The sequence below is a fragment of the Oncorhynchus keta genome, chromosome 16 (assembly GCF_023373465.1).
Source record: "Oncorhynchus keta strain PuntledgeMale-10-30-2019 chromosome 16, Oket_V2, whole genome shotgun sequence".
Lineage (NCBI taxonomy): Eukaryota > Metazoa > Chordata > Actinopteri > Salmoniformes > Salmonidae > Oncorhynchus > Oncorhynchus keta.
Window position 1 is genome coordinate 21418785 of NC_068436.1, and position 17887 is coordinate 21436671.

Below are 17887 nucleotides of genomic sequence, written 5' to 3' on the forward strand. Positions count from 1 at the left end.
GTTCTCATTTTGGGTGCCTGAACTCTGCAATATGTTTAAGCCAATATTCTGGAAGAAGTTCTGGAAGTCAAGCAGTAGAACATGTGAGGTTCTGGAACTCAGTTCTGGTGTTCTGTCCTTGTCAATCTTGCAGTAGAATATGTGAGGCGTTGGATCTTGTGTATTTCCCTCACGGATTCAAGCAGAAAATTGACACAAAAGTAGATACAAATACAAACCTGATAAAGAGCAAGTTCTTGTGGTAATGATTTGTTCTTCAGTGTCTTGTCAGTGGTGGAAGAGATACTCTGGAGCTGCTGCAGTGTGTCTGGGGCTGCTGTGTGTCCTCCTACTGGCTGGGATCATAGGCCTGTTTCTCTACCGTGAGTTTGATATGTTCTCACTCAAACATTCTTCATCATCAGTGGTGTAATGACCAGGGTTCTATTCCATTTACATTCCAGTCAAATCAATTGTGACAATACACCAAATTCCAATTCCACGTTTTCCTCACAAAAGCATTGAAGATAATTGGAATTCCATTAGAATTTCAATGCATTTCCTGAATTGAACCCTGGTCATGTCTGATTAACATTTAACTGCCCCAACGATGGTCATGTCTGATTAACATTTAACTGACCCCAACGATGGTCATGTCTGATTAACATTTAACTGACCCCAACGATGGTCATGTCTGATTAACATTTAACTGGCCCCAATGATGGTCATGTCTGATTAACATTTAACTGACCCCAATGATGGTCATGTCTGATTAACATTTAACTGACCCCAACCCTAGTCATGTCTGATTAACATTTAACTGACCCCAATGATGGTCATGTCTGATTAACATTTAACTGACCCCAACCCTGGTCATGTCTGGTTAACATTTAACTGACCCCAACCCTGGTCATGTCTGATTAACATTTAACTGACCCCAACCCTGGTCATGTCTTATTAACATTCAACTGACCCCAATGATGGTCATGTCTGATTAACATTTAACTGACCCCAACGATGGTCATGTCTGATTAACATTTAACTGACCCCAACCCTGGTCATGTCTGATTAACATTTAACTGACCCCAACCCTGGTCATGTCTGATTAACATTCAACTGACCCCAACCTGGTCATGTCTGATTAACATTCAACTGACCCCAACCCTGGTCATGTCTGATTAACATTCAACTGACCCCAATGATGGTCATGTCTGATTAACATTTAACTGACCCCAACCCTGGTCATGTCTGATTAACATTCAACTGACCCCAATGATGGTCATGTCTGATTAACATTTAACTGACCCCAACCTGGTCATGTCTGATTAACATTCAACTGACCCCAACCCTGGTCATGTCTGATTAACATTCAACTGACCCCAACCCTGGTCATGTCTGATTAACATTCAACTGACCCCAACCCTGGCCATGTCTGATTAACATTTAACTGACCCCAACCCTGGTCATGTCTGTTAACATTCAACTGACCCCAACCCTGGTCATGTCTGATTAACATTCAACTGACCCCAACCCTGGTCATGTCTGATTAACATTTAACTGACCCAACGATGGTCATGTCTGGTTAACATTCAACTGACCCCAACCCTGGTCATGTCTGATTAACATTCAACTGACCCCAACCCTGGTCATGTCTGATTAACATTCAACTGACCCCAACCCTGGTCATGTCTGATTAACATTCAACTGACCCCAATGATGGTCATGTCTGATTAACATTTAACTGACCCCAACCCTGGCCATGTCTGATTAACATTTAACTGACCCCGACCCTGGTCATGTCTGATTAACATTCAACTGACCCCAACCCTGGTCATGTTTGGTTAACATTCAACTGACCCCAACCCTGGTCATGTCTGATTAACATTCAACTGACCCCAACCCTGGTCATGTCTGATTAACATTTAACTGACCCCAACCCTGGTCATGTCTGATTAACATTTAACTGACCCAACGATGGTCATGTCTGATTAACATTTAACGGACCCCAACCCTGGTCATGTCTGATTAACATTGAACTGACCCCAACCCTGGTCATGTCTGATTAACATTTAACTGACCCCAACCCTGGTCATGTCTGATTAACATTTAACTGACCCCAACCCTGGTCATGTCTGATTAACATTTAACTGACCCCAACCCTGGTCATGTCTGGTTAACATTTAACTGACCCCAACCCTGGTCATGTCTGATTAACATTTAACTGACCCCAACCCTGGTCATGTCTGATTAACATTTAACTGACCCCAACCTGGTCATGTCTGATTAACATTTAACTGACTCAACCCTGGTCATGTCTGATTAACATTTAACTGACCCCAACCTGGTCATGTCTGATTAACATTTAACTGACCCCAACCCTGGTCATGTCTGATTAACATTTAACTGACCCCAACCCTGGTCATGTCTGGTTAATATTTAACTGACCCCAACCCTGGTCATGTCTGATTAACATTTAACTGACCCCAACCCTGGTCATGTCTGATTAACATTCAACTGACCCCAATGATGGTCATGTCTGGTTAACATTCAACTGACCCCAACCCTGGTCATGTCTGATTAACATTCAACTGACCACAATGATGGTCATGTCTGATTAACATTTAACTGACCCCAACCCTGGCCATGTCTGATTAACATTTAACTGACCCCGACCCTGGTCATGTCTTATTAACATTCAACTGACCCCAACCCTGGTCATGTTTGGTTAACATTCAACTGACCCCAACCCTGGTCATGTCTGATTAACATTCAACTGACCCCAACCCCGGTTCATGTCTGATTAACATTTAACTGACCCCAACCCTGGTCATGTCTGATTAACATTCAACTGACCCCAACCCTGGTCATGTCTGATTAACATTTAACTGACCCCAATGATGGTCATGTCTGATTAACATTTAACTGACCCCAATGATGGTCATGTCTGATTACCATTTAACTGACCCCAACCCTGGTCATGTCTGATTAACATTCAACTGACCCCAACGATGGTCATGTCTGATTAACATTTAACGGACCCCAACCCTGGTCATGTCTGATTAACATTGAACTGACCCCAACCCTGGTCATGTCTGATTAACATTTAACTGACCTCAACCCTCGTCATGTCTGATTAACATTCAACTGACCCCAATGATGGTCATGTCACAGTTAACATTTAACTGACTCCAACCCTGGTCATGTCTGATTAACATTTAACTGACCCCAACCCTGGTCATGTCTGATTAACATTTAACTGACCCCAACCCTGGTCATGTCTGATTAACATTTAACTGACCCCAACCCTGGTCATGTCTGGTTAACATTTAACTGACCCCAACCTTGGTCATGTCTGATTAACATTTAACTGACCCCAACCCTGGTCATGTCTGATTAACATTTAACTGACCCCAACCCTGGTCATGTCTGATTAACATTCAACACCCCAACCCTGGTCATGTCTGATTAACATTCAACTGACCCCAACCCTGGTCATGTCTGATTAACATTCAACTGACCCCAATGATGGTCATGTCTGATTAACATTTAACTGACCCCAACCCTGGTCATGTCTGATTAACATTCAACTGACCCCAATGATGGTCATGTCTGATTAACATTTAACTGACCCCAACCCTGGTCATGTCTGATTAACATTCAACTGACCCCAACCCTGGTCATGTCTGATTAACATTCAACTGACCCCAACCCTGGTCATGTCTGATTAACATTCAACTGACCCCAACCTGGTCATGTCTGATTAACATTTAACTGACCCCAACGATGGTCATGTCTGATTAACATTTAACTGACCCCAAGGATGGTCATGTCTGGTTAAAATTCAACTGACCCCAACTCTGGTCATGTCTGATTAACATTCAACTGACCCCAATGATGGTCATGTCTGATTAACATTTAACTGACCCCAACCCTGGTCATGTCTGATTAACATTCAACTGACCCCAATGATGGTCATGTCTGATTAACATTTAACTGACCCCAACCCTGGTCATGTCTGATTAACATTCAGCTGACCCCAACCCTGGTCATGTCTGATTAACATTCAACTGACCCCAACCCTGGTCATGTCTGATTAACATTCAACTGACCCCAGCCCTGGTCATGTCTGATTAACTTTTAACTGGCCCCAACGATGGTCATGTCTGATTAACATTTAACTGACCCCAACGATGGTCATGTCTGGTTAACATTCAACTGACCCCAACCCTGGTCATGTCTGATTAACATTCAACTGACCCCAACCCTGGTCATGTCTGATTAACATTCAACTGACCCCAACCCTGGTCATGTCTGATTAACATTTAACTGACCCCAACCCTGGTCATGTCTGATTAACATTCAACTGACCCCAACCCTGGTCATGTCTGATTAACATTTAACTGACCCCAATGATGGTCATGTCTGATTAACATTTAACTGACCCCAATGATGGTCATGTCTGATTACCATTTAACTGACCCCCAACCCTGGTCATGTCTGATTAACATTCAACTGACCCCAACGATGGTCATGTCTGATTAACATTTAACGGACCCCAACCCTGGTCATGTCTGATTAACATTGAACTGACCCCAACCCTGGTCATGTCTGATTAACATTTAACTGACCTCAACCCTGGTCATGTCTGATTAACATTCAACTGACCCCAATGATGGTCATGTCTGATTAACATTTAACTGACTCCAACCCTGGTCATGTCTGATTAACATTTAACTGACCCCAACCCTGGTCATGTCTGATTAACATTTAACTGACCCCAACCCTGGTCATGTCTGATTAACATTTAACTGACCCCAACCTGGTCATGTCTGGTTAACATTTAACTGACCCCAACCTTGGTCATGTCTGATTAACATTTAACTGACCCCAACCCTGGTCATGTCTGATTAACATTCAACTGACCCCAACCCCGATGGTCATGTCTGATTAACATTCAACTGACCCCAACCCTGGTCATGTCTGATTAACATTCAACTGACCCCAACCCTGGTCATGTCTGATTAACATTCAACTGACCCCAATGATGGTCATGTCTGATTAACATTTAACTGACCCCAACCTTGGTCATGTCTGATTAACATTTAACTGACCCCAACCCTGGTCATGTCTGGTTAACATTTAACTGACCCCAACCTTGGTCATGTCTGGTTAACATTTAACTGACCCCAACCCTGGTCATGTCTGATTAACATTCAACTGACCCCAATGATGGTCATGTCTGATTAACATTTAACTGACCCCAACGATGGTCATGTCTGATTAACATTCAACTGACCCCAACCCTGGTCATGTCTGATTAACATTCAACTGACCCCAACCCTGGTCATGTCTGATTAACATTCAACTGACCCCAATGATGGTCATGTCTGGTTAACATTCAACTGACCCCAACCCTGGTCATGTCTGATTAACATTCAACTGACCCCAATGATGGTCATGTCTGATTAACATTTAACTGACCCCAACCCTGGCCATGTCTGATTAACATTTAACTGACCCCGACCCTGGTCATGTCTGATTAACATTTAACTGACCCCAACCCTGGTCATGTCTGATTAACATTTAACTGACCCCAACCCTGGTCATGTCTGGTTAACATTTAACTGACCCCAACCCTGGTCATGTCTGATTAACATTTAACTGACCCCAACCCTGGTCATGTCTGATTAACATTTAACTGACCCCACCCTGGTCATGTCTGATTAACATTTAACTGACTCCAACCCTGGTCATGTCTGATTAACATTTAACTGACCCCAACCCTGGTCATGTCTGATTAACATTTAACTGACCCCAACCCTGGTCATGTCTGATTAACATTTAACTGACCCCAACCCTGGTCATGTCTGGTTAACATTTAACTGACCCCAACCCTGGTCATGTCTGATTAACATTTAACTGACCCCAACCCTGGTCATGTCTGATTAACATTCAACTGACCCCAATGATGGTCATGTCTGATTAACATTTAACTGACCCCGACCCTGGTCATGTCTTATTAACATTCAACTGACCCCAACCCTGGTCATGTTTGGTTAACATTCAACTGACCCCAACCCTGGTCATGTCTGATTAACATTCAACTGACCCCAACCCTGGTCATGTTTGGTTAACATTCAACTGACCCCAACCCTGGTCATGTCTGATTAACATTTAACTGACCCCAACCCTGGTCATGTCTGATTAACATTTAACTGACCCCAACCCTGGTCATGTCTGATTAACATTCAACTGACCCCAACCCTGGTCTTGTCTGATTAACATTTAACTGACCCCAATGATGGTCATGTCTGATTAACATTTAACTGACCCCAATGATGGTCATGTCTGATTACCATTTAACTGACCCCAACCCTGGTCATGTCTGATTAACATTCAACTGACTCCCAACGATGGTCATGTCTGATTAACATTTAACGGACCCCAACCCTGGTCATGTCTGATTAACATTGAACTGACCCCAACCCTGGTCATGTCTGATTAACATTTAACTGCCTCAGCCCTGGTCATGTCTGATTAACATTCAACTGACCCCAATGATGGTCATGTCTGATTAACATTTAACTGACTCCAACCCTGGTCATGTCTGATTAACATTTAACTGACCCCAACCCTGGTCATGTCTGATTAACATTTAATTGACCCCAACCCTGGTCATGTCTGATTAACATTTAACTGACCCCAACCCTGGTCATGTCTGGTTAACATTTAACTGACCCCAGCCTTGGTCATGTCTGATTAACATTTAACTGACCCCAACCCTGGTCATGTCTGATTAACATTCAACTGACCCTACGATGGTCATGTCTGATTAACATTTAACTGACCCCCAGCCTTGGTCATGTCTGATTAACATTTAACTGACCCCAACCCTGGTCATGTCTGGTTAACATTTAACTGACCCCAACCTGGTCATGTCTGGTTAACATTTAACTGACCCCAACCCTGGTCATGTCTGATTAACATTCAACTGACCCCAATGATGGTCATGTCTGATTAACATTTAACTGACCCCAACGATGGTCATGTCTGATTAACATTCAACTGACCCCAACCCCGGTCATGTCTGATTAACATTCAACTGGCCCCAACCCTGGTCATGTCTGATTAACATTCAACTGACCCCAATGATGGTCATGTCTGGTTAACATTCAACTGACCCCAACCCTGGTCATGTCTGATTAACATTCAACTGACCCCCAATGATGGTCATGTCTGATTAACATTTAACTGACCCCAACCCTGGTCATGTCTGATTAACATTCAACTGACCCCAATGATGGTCATGTCTGATTACCATTTAACTGACCCCAACCCTGGTCATGTCTGATTAACATTCAACTGACCCCAACGATGGTCATGTCTGATTAACATTTAACGGACCCCAACCCTGGTCATGTCTGATTAACATTGAACTGACCCCAACCCTGGTCATGTCTGATTAACATTTAACTGACCTCAACCTCGTCATGTCTGATTAACATTCAACTGAAATGATGGTCATGTCTGATTAACATTTAACTGACTCCAACCCTGGTCATGTCTGATTAACATTTAACTGACCCCAACCCTGGTCATGTCTGATTAACATTTAACTGACCCCAACCCTGGTCATGTCTGATTAACATTTAACTGACCCCAACCCTGGTCATGTCTGGTTAACATTTAACTGACCCCAGCCTGGTCATGTCTGATTAACATTTAACTGACCCCAACCCTGGTCATGTCTGATTAACATTTAACTGACCCCAACCCTGGTCATGTCTGATTAACATTCAACTGACCCCAACCCTGGTCATGTCTGATTAACATTCAACTGACCCCAACCCTGGTCATGTCTGATTAACATTCAACTGACCCCAATGATGGTCATGTCTGATTAACATTTAATTGCCCCAACCCTGGTCATGTCTGATTAACATTCAACTGACCCCACGATGGTCATGTCTGATTAACATTTAACTGACCCCAACCCTGGTCATGTCTGATTAACATTCAACTGACCCCAACCCTGGTCATGTCTGATTAACATTCAACTGACCCCAACCTGGTCATGTCTGATTAACATTCAACTGACCCCAACCCTGGTCATGTCTGATTAACATTTAACTGACCCCAACGATGGTCATGTCTGATTAACATTCAACTGACCCCAATGATGGTCATGTCTGGTTAACATTCAACTGACCCACAACCCTGGTCATGTCTGATTAACATTCAACTGACCCCAACCTGGTCATGTCTGATTAACATTCAACTGACCCAACCCTGGTCATGTCTGATTAACATTCAACTGACTTCAACCCTGGTCATGTCTGATTAACATTTAACTGACCCCAACCCTGGTCATGTCTGATTAACATTTAACTGACCCCAACGATGGTCATGTCTGATTAACATTTAACTGACCTCAACCTCGTCATGTCTGATTAACATTCAACTGACCCCAATGATGGTCATGTCTGATTAACATTTAACTGACTCCAACCCTGGTCATGTCTGATTAACATTTAACTGACCCCAACCTGGTCATGTCTGATTAACATTTAACTGACCCCAACCCTGGTCATGTCTGATTAACATTTAACTGACCCCAACCCTGGTCATGTCTGGTTAACATTTAACTGACCCCAACCTTGGTCATGTCTGATTAACATTTAACTGACCCCCAACCCTGGTCATGTCTGATTAACATTTAACTGACCCCAACCCTGGTCATGTCTGATTAACATTCAACTGACCCCAGCCCTGGTCATGTCTGATTAACATTCAACTGACCCCAACCCTGGTCATGTCTGATTAACATTCAACTGGCCCCAATGATGGTCATGTCTGATTAACATTTAACTGACCCCAACCCTGGTCATGTCTGATTAACATTCAACTGACCCCAATGATGGTCATGTCTGATTAACATTTAACTGACCCCAACCCTGGTCATGTCTGATTAACATTCAACTGACCCCAACCCTGGTCATGTCTGATTAACATTCAACTGACCCCAACCCTGGTCATGTCTGATTAACATTCAACTGACCCCAACCCTGGTCATGTCTGATTAACATTTAACTGACCCCAACGATGGTCATGTCTGATTAACATTTAACTGACCCCAACGATGGTCATGTCTGGTTAACATTCAACTGACCCCAACCCTGGTCATGTCTGATTAACATTCAACTGACCCCAACCCTGGTCATGTCTGATTAACATTCAACTGACCCCAACCCTGGTCATGTCTGATTAACATTTAACTGACCCCAACCCTGGTCATGTCTGATTAACATTCAACTGACCCCAACCCTGGTCATGTCTGATTAACATTTAACTGACCCCAATGATGGTCATGTCTGATTAACATTTAACTGACCCCAATGATGGTCATGTCTGATTACCATTTAACTGACCCCAACCCTGGTCATGTCTGATTAACATTCAACTGACCCCAACGATGGTCATGTCTGATTAACATTTAACGGACCCCAACCCTGGTCATGTCTGGTTAACATTGAACTGACCCCAACCCTGGTCATGTCTGATTAACATTTAACTGACCTCAACCTGGTCATGTCTGATTAACATTCAACTGACCCCAATGATGGTCATGTCTGATTAACATTTAACTGACTCCAACCCTGGTCATGTCTGATTAACATTTAACTGACCCCAACCCTGGTCATGTCTGATTAACATTTAACTGACCCCAACCCTGGTCATGTCTGATTAACATTTAACTGACCCCAACCCTGGTCATGTCTGGTTAACATTTAACTGACCCCAACCTTGGTCATGTCTGATTAACATTTAACTGACCCCAACCCTGGTCATGTCTGATTAACATTCAACTGACCCCATGATGGTCATGTCTGATTAACATTTAACTGACCCAACCTTGGTCATGTCTGATTAACATTTAACTGACCCCAACCCTGGTCATGTCTGGTTAACATTTAACTGGCCCCAACCTTGGTCATGTCTGGTTAACATTTAACTGACCCCAACCCTGGTCATGTCTGATTAACATTCAGCTGACCCCAATGATGGTCATGTCTGATTAACATTTAACTGACCCCAACGATGGTCATGTCTGATTAACATTCAACTGACCCCAACCCTGGTCATGTCTGATTAACATTCAACTGACCCCAACCCTGGTCATGTCTGATTAACATTCAACTGACCCCAATGATGGTCATGTCTGGTTAACATTCAACTGACCCCAACCCTGGTCATGTCTGATTAACATTCAACTGACCCCAATGATGGTCATGTCTGATTAACATTTAACTGACCCCAACCCTGGCCATGTCTGATTAACATTTAACTGACCCCAACCCTGGTCATGTCTGATTAACATTTAACTGACCCCAACCCTGGTCATGTCTGATTAACATTTAACTGACCCCAACCCTGGTCATGTCTGGTTAACATTTAACTGACCCCAACCCTGGTCATGTCTGATTAACATTTAACTGACCCCAACCTGGTCATGTCTGATTAACATTTAACTGACCCCCACCCTGGTCATGTCTGATTAACATTTAACTGACTCCAACCCTGGTCATGTCTGATTAACTTTAACTGACCCCAACCCTGGTCATGTCTGATTAACATTTAACTGACCCCAACCCTGGTCATGTCTGGTTAACATTTAACTGACCCCAACCCTGGTCATGTCTGATTAACATTTAACTGACCCCAACCCTGGTCATGTCTGATTAACATTCAACTGACCCCAAAGATGGTCATGTCTGATTAACATTTAACTGACCCGACCCTGGTCATGTCTTATTAACATTCAACTGACCCCAACCCTGGTCATGTTTGGTTAACATTCAACTGACCCCAACCCTGGTCATGTCTGATTAACATTCAACTGACCCCAACCCTGGTCATGTTTGGTTAACATTCAACTGACCCCAACCCTGGTCATGTCTGATTAACATTTAACTGATGGTCCCCAACCCTGGTCATGTCTGATTAACATTTAACTGACCCCAACCCTGGTCATGTCTGATTAACATTCAACTGACCCCAACCCTGGTCTTGTCTGATTAACATTTAACTGACCCCAACCCTGGTCATGTCTGATTAACATTTAACTGACCCCAATGATGGTCATGTCTGATTACCATTTAACTGACCCCAACCCTGGTCATGTCTGATTAACATTCAACTGACCCCAACGATGGTCATGTCTGATTAACATTTAACGGACCCCAACCCTGGTCATGTCTGATTAACATTGAACTGACCCCAACCCTGGTCATGTCTGATTAACATTTAACTGACCTCAACCCTGGTCATGTCTGATTAACATTCAACTGACCCCAATGATGGTCATGTCTGATTAACATTTAACTGACTCAACCCTGGTCATGTCTGATTAACATTTAACTGACCCCAACCCTGGTCATGTCTGATTAACATTTAACTGACCCCAACCCTGGTCATGTCTGATTAACATTTAACTGACCCCAACCCTGGTCATGTCTGGTTAACATTTAACTGACCCCAACCTTGGTCATGTCTGATTAACATTTAACTGACCCCAACCCTGGTCATGTCTGATTAACATTCAACTGACCCCAATGATGGTCATGTCTGATTAACATTTAACTGACCCCAACCTTGGTCATGTCTGATTAACATTTAACTGACCCCAACCCTGGTCATGTCTGGTTAACATTTAACTGACCCCAACCTTGGTCATGTCTGGTTAACATTTAACTGACCCAACCCTGGTCATGTCTGATTAACATTCAACTGACCCCAATGATGGTCATGTCTGATTAACATTTAACTGACCCCAACGATGGTCATGTCTGATTAACATTCAACTGACCCCAACCCTGGTCATGTCTGATTAACATTCAACTGACCCCAATGATGGTCATGTCTGGTTAACATTCAACTGACCCCAACCCTGGTCATGTCTGATTAACATTCAACTGACCCCAATGATGGTCATGTCTGATTAACATTTAACTGACCCCAACCCTGGCCATGTCTGATTAACATTTAACTGACCCCGACCCTGGTCATGTCTGATTAACATTCAACTGACCCCAACCCTGGTCATGTTTGGTTAACATTCAACTGACCCCAACCCTGGTCATGTCTGATTAACATTCAACTGACCCCAACCCTGGTCATGTCTGATTAACATTCAACTGACCCCAATGATGGTCATGTCTGATTGACATTCAACTGACCCCAACCCTGGTCATGTCTGATTAACATTTAACTGACCCCAACCCTGGTCATGTCTGATTAACATTCAACTGACCCCAACCCTGGTCATGTCTGATTAACATTCAACTGACCCCAATGATGGTCATGTCTGATTAACATTTAACTGACCCCAACCCTGGTCATGTCTGATTAACATTGAACTGACCCCAACCCTGGTCATGTCTGATTAACATTCAACTGACCCCAACGATGGTCATGTCTGATTAACATTTAACGGACCCCAACCCTGGTCATGTCTGATTAACATTGAACTGACCCCAACCTGGTCATGTCTGATTAACATTTAGCTGACCTCAACCCTGGTCATGTCTGATTAACATTCAACTGACCCCAATGATGGTCATGTCTGATTAACATTTAACTGACCCCAACCCTGGTCATGTCTGATTAACATTTAACTGACCCCAACCCTGGTCATGTCTGATTAACATTTAACTGACCCCAACCCTGGTCATGTCTGATTATGGTCACATTCAACTGACCCCAAATTAACATTTTTAACTGACCCCAACCCTGGTGGTCATGTCTGATTAACATTTAACTGACCCCAACCCTGGTCATGTCTGATTAACATTTAACTGACCCCAATGATGGTCATTTAACTGACCCCAACCCTGGTCATGTCTGATTAACATTTAACTGACCCCAACCCTGGTCATGTCTGGTTAACATTTTTCTGGGTCATGTCTGATTAACATTTAACTGACCCCAACCCTGGTCATGTCTGGTTAACATTTAACTGACCCCAACCCTGGTCATGTCTGATTAACATTCAACTTACCCCAACCCTGGTCATGTCTGGTTAACATTTAACCAACCCTGGTCATGTCTGATTAACATTCAACTGACCCCCAACCCTGGTCATGTCTGGTTAACATTCAACTGAAACCCTGGTCATGTCTGATTAACATTCAACTGACCCCAATGATGGTCATGTCTGATTAACATTTAACTGACCCCAACCCTGGCCATGTCTGATTAACATTTAACTGACCCCACCCTGGTCATGTCTTATTAACATTCAACTGACCCCAACCCTGGTCATGTTTGGTTAACATTCAACTGACCCCAACCCTGGTCATGTCTGATTAACATTCAACTGACCCCAACCTGGTCATGTCTGATTAACATTCAACTGACCCCAATGATGGTCATGTCTGATTAACATTTAACTGACCCCAACCCTGGTCATGTCTGATTAACATTTAACTGACCCCAACCCTGGTCATGTCTGATTAACATTCAACTGACCCCAACCCTGGTCATGTCTGATTAACATTTAACTGACCCCAATCATGGTCATGTCTGATTACCATTTAACTGACCCCAACCCTGGTCATGTCTGATTAACATTCAACTGACCCCAACGATGGTCATGTCTGATTAACATTGAACTGACCCCAACCCTGGTCATGTCTGATTAACATTGAACTGACCCCAACCCTGGTCATGTCTGATTAACATTTAACTGACCTCAACCCTGGTCATGTCTGATTAACATTCAACTGACCCCAATGATGGTCATGTCTGATTAACATTTAACTGACTCCAACCCTGGTCATGTCTGATTAACATTTAACTGACCCCAACCCTGGTCATGTCTGATTAACATTCAACTGACCCCAATGATGGTCATGTCTGATTAACATTTAACTGACTCCAACCCTGGTCATGTCTGATTAACATTCAATTGACCCCAACCCTGGTCATGTCTGATTAACATTCAACTGACCCCAACCCTGGTCATGTCTGATTAACATTCAACTGACCCCAATGATGGTCATGTCTGATTAACATTTAACTGACTCCAACCCTGGTCATGTCTGATTAACATTCAACTGACCCCAATGATGGTCATGTCTGATTAACATTTAACTGACCCCAACCCTGGTCATGTCTGATTAACATTCAACTGACCCCAACCCTGGTCATGTCTGATTAACATTCAACTGACCCCAACCCTGGTCATGTCTGATTAACATTCAACTGACCCCAACCCTGGTCATGTCTGATTAACATTTAACTGACCCCAACCCTGGTCATGTCTGATTAACATTCAACTGACCCCAACCCTGGTCATGTCTGATTAACATTCAACTGACCCCAACCCTGGTCATGTCTGATTAACATTCAACTGACCCCAACCCTGGTCATGTCTGATTAACATTTAACTGACCCCAATGATGGTCATGTCTGATTAACATTCAACTGACCCCAACCCTGGTCATGTCTGATTAACATTTAACTGACCCCAATGATGGTCATGTCTGATTAACATTCAACTGACCCCAACCCTGGCCATGTCTGATTAACATTTAACTGACCCCAACCCTGGTCATGTCTGTTAACATTCAACTGACCCCAACCCTGGTCAGGTCTGATTAACATTCAACTGACCCCAACCCTGGTCATGTCTGATTAACATTCAACTGACCCCAATGATGGTCATGTCTGATTAACATTTAACTGACCCCAACCCTGGTCATGTCTGATTAACATTCAACTGACCCCAACGATGGTCATGTCTGATTAACATTTAACGGACCCCAACCCTGGTCATGTCTGATTAACATTGAACTGACCCCAACCCTGGTCATGTCTGATTAACATTTAACTGACCTCAACCCTGGTCATGTCTGATTAACATTTAACGGACCCCAACCCTGGTCATGTCTGATTAACATTGAACTGACCCCAACCCTGGTCATGTCTGATTAACATTTAACTGACCCCAATGATGGTCATGTCTGATTAACATTTAACTGACTCCAACCCTGGTCATGTCTGATTAACATTTAACTGACCCCAACCCTGGTCATGTCTGATTAACATTTAACTGACCCCAACCCTGGTCATGTCTGATTAACATTTAACTGACCCCAACCCTGGTCATGTCTGGTTAACATTTAACTGACCCCAACCCTGGTCATGTCTGATTAACATTTAACTGACCCCAACCCTGGTCATGTCTGATTAACATTCAACTGACCCCAATGATGGTCATGTCTGATTAACATTTAACTGACCCCAACCCTGGTCATGTCTGGTTAACATTTAACTGACCCCGACCCTGGTCATGTCTTATTAACATTCAACTGACCCCAACCCTGGTCATGTTTGGTTAACATTCAACTGACCCCAACCCTGGTCATGTCTGATTAACATTCAACTGACCCCAATGATGGTCATGTCTGATTAACATTTAACTGACCCCAACCCTGGTCATGTCTGATTAACATTTAACTGACCCCAACCCTGGTCATGTCTGATTAACATTCAACTGACCCCAACCCTGGTCATGTCCGATTAACATTCAACTGACCCCAATGATGGTCATGTCTGATTAACATTTAACTAACCCCAATGATGGTCATGTCTGATTACCATTTAACTGACCCCAACCCTGGTCATGTCTGATTAACATTCAACTGACCCCAACGATGGTCATGTCTGATTAACATTTAACGGACCCCAACCCTGGTCATGTCTGATTAACATTGAACTGACCCCAACCCTGGTCATGTCTGATTAACATTTAACTGACCTCAACCCTGGTCATGTCTGATTAACATTCAACTGACCCCAATGATGGTCATGTCTGATTAACATTTAACTGACTCCAACCCTGGTCATGTCTGATTAACATTTAACTGACCCCAACCCTGGTCATGTCTGATTAACATTTAACTGACCCCAACCCTGGTCATGTCTGATTAACATTTAACTGACCCCAACCCTGGTCATGTCTGGTTAACATTTAACTGACCCCAACCCTGGTCATGTCTGATTAACATTTAACTGACCCCAACCCTGGTCATGTCTGATTAACATTCAACTGACCCCAATGATGGTCATGTCTGATTAACATTCAACTGACCCCAACCCTGGTCATGTCTGGTTAACATTTAACTGACCCCAACCCTGGTCATGTCTGATTAACATTTAACTGACCCCAACCCTGGTCATGTCTGATTAACATTTAACTGACCCCAACCCTGGTTATGTCTGATTAACATTCAACTTACCCCAATGATGGTCATGTCTGGTTAACATTTAACTGACCCCAACCCTGGTCTTGTCTGATTAACATTTAACTGACCCCAACCCTGGTCATGTCTGATTAACATTTAACTGACCCCAACCCTGGTCATGTCTGATTAACATTCAACTGACCCCAATGATGGTCATGTCTGATTAACATTTAACTGACCCCAACCCTGGTCATGTCTGATTAACATTTAACTGACCCCAACCCTGGTCATGTCTGATTAACATTTAACTGACCCCAACCCTGGCCATGTCTGATTAACATTTCCACTGTTACCTTGTTCATTGGTCATATTATTTCACAGAGCGAAACCAATTGACCTGTTCCAACACCCTGACTGAAGAGAGGGACCAGCTACAGACCAGCGGAAACAATATGACTGAAGAGAGAGACCAGCTACAGACCAGCGACAACACCCTGACCAATGAGAGAGACCAGCTACAGACCAGTTACAACACCCTGACCAAAGAGAGAGACCAGCTACAGACCAGTTACAACACTCTGACCAAAGAGAGAGACCAGCTACAGAAAGAGACAGAACTTCTGAAACAATCTTTAGTTGAGAAAGGTGAGTCAAATTGTCTCATGACTGTTCTGTTTGACAGTCTCTGTATCAGTTCACATGTCACTTACAAACAGGAAATGTAACTTTTATTAAATGAAAAATGTGAGAAAAAAAATGTATGACTTCCGAAACGTCCATTAGTTAGTGTCCTGTCTTCCTTGACTGTCTGATTGATATTTAATTCATTGTTGTATTAAAGTGACTAAAGCAAAAATGTTGAACTTATAGTGTGTCCGGAAGGATGGAAGAAGCTTGGTAGCTTGGTTGTTACTACGTCTCTACTGAGTACAAATCCTGGAAGGAGAGCAGACAGGACTGCAGAAATAGAGGAGCAGACCTGGTCGTCATCAACAGCCAAGAACAACAGGTGTGTGAGAAGAGAGAGAGTGACAGAGAGAGTGAGAGAGAGACTAAAAGAGAGTGACAGAGTGAGACAGGGATGCAGCTTAAGCCCCACCCTCTTCAACATATACAGTGCCTTGCGAAAGTATTCGGACCCCTTGAACTTTGCGACCTTTTTGCCACATTTCAGGCTTCAAACATAAAGATATAAAACTGTATTTTTTTTTTTTGTGAAGAATCAACAACAAGTGGGACACAATCATGAAGTGGAACGACATTTATTGATATTTCAAACTTTTTTAACAAATCAAAAACTGAAAAATTGGGCGTGCCTGGGTGAAGGACCCGGTTTGAAACGAGACGCCTTTGAACCTGCCCGTACAATACAGTTGTATAGAAGGCACACGAGTCCGCAAGGCCATAGAAATCGGTAGAGTTCACACTGTGTCCTGGTCTGCATCCTCTCTGGTGTAGCACCCCCCTCACCACTATGGGGACGGACGGAGCACCGACTTCCCCAACCACTATGGGGGAAAGGAACATCTGTGTTCCTGAAACCCTGCCCCTCGTACAGTGGCTCATTTCAATTATACACTCTCTAGGGAAGACGGACGGAGCACAGACCCCTCCCCCGTGCAAATGCTCTCCTCAGCACTTTTCAGGAGAAACTGAGATAG

At 43.4% G+C, this 17887-nt stretch overlaps 1 long non-coding RNA gene across 1 annotated transcript; it reads left to right on the forward strand.

Annotated features, from left to right (window-relative positions):
• On the forward strand, nt 1–17381 carry LOC127908108 (uncharacterized). Its single transcript, XR_008066205.1, has 3 exons — nt 1–362; nt 16608–16871; nt 17097–17381. It is a non-coding gene; the product is annotated as an uncharacterized LOC127908108 (long non-coding RNA).
• The last annotated feature ends 506 nt before the right edge of the window (nt 17382–17887 follow it).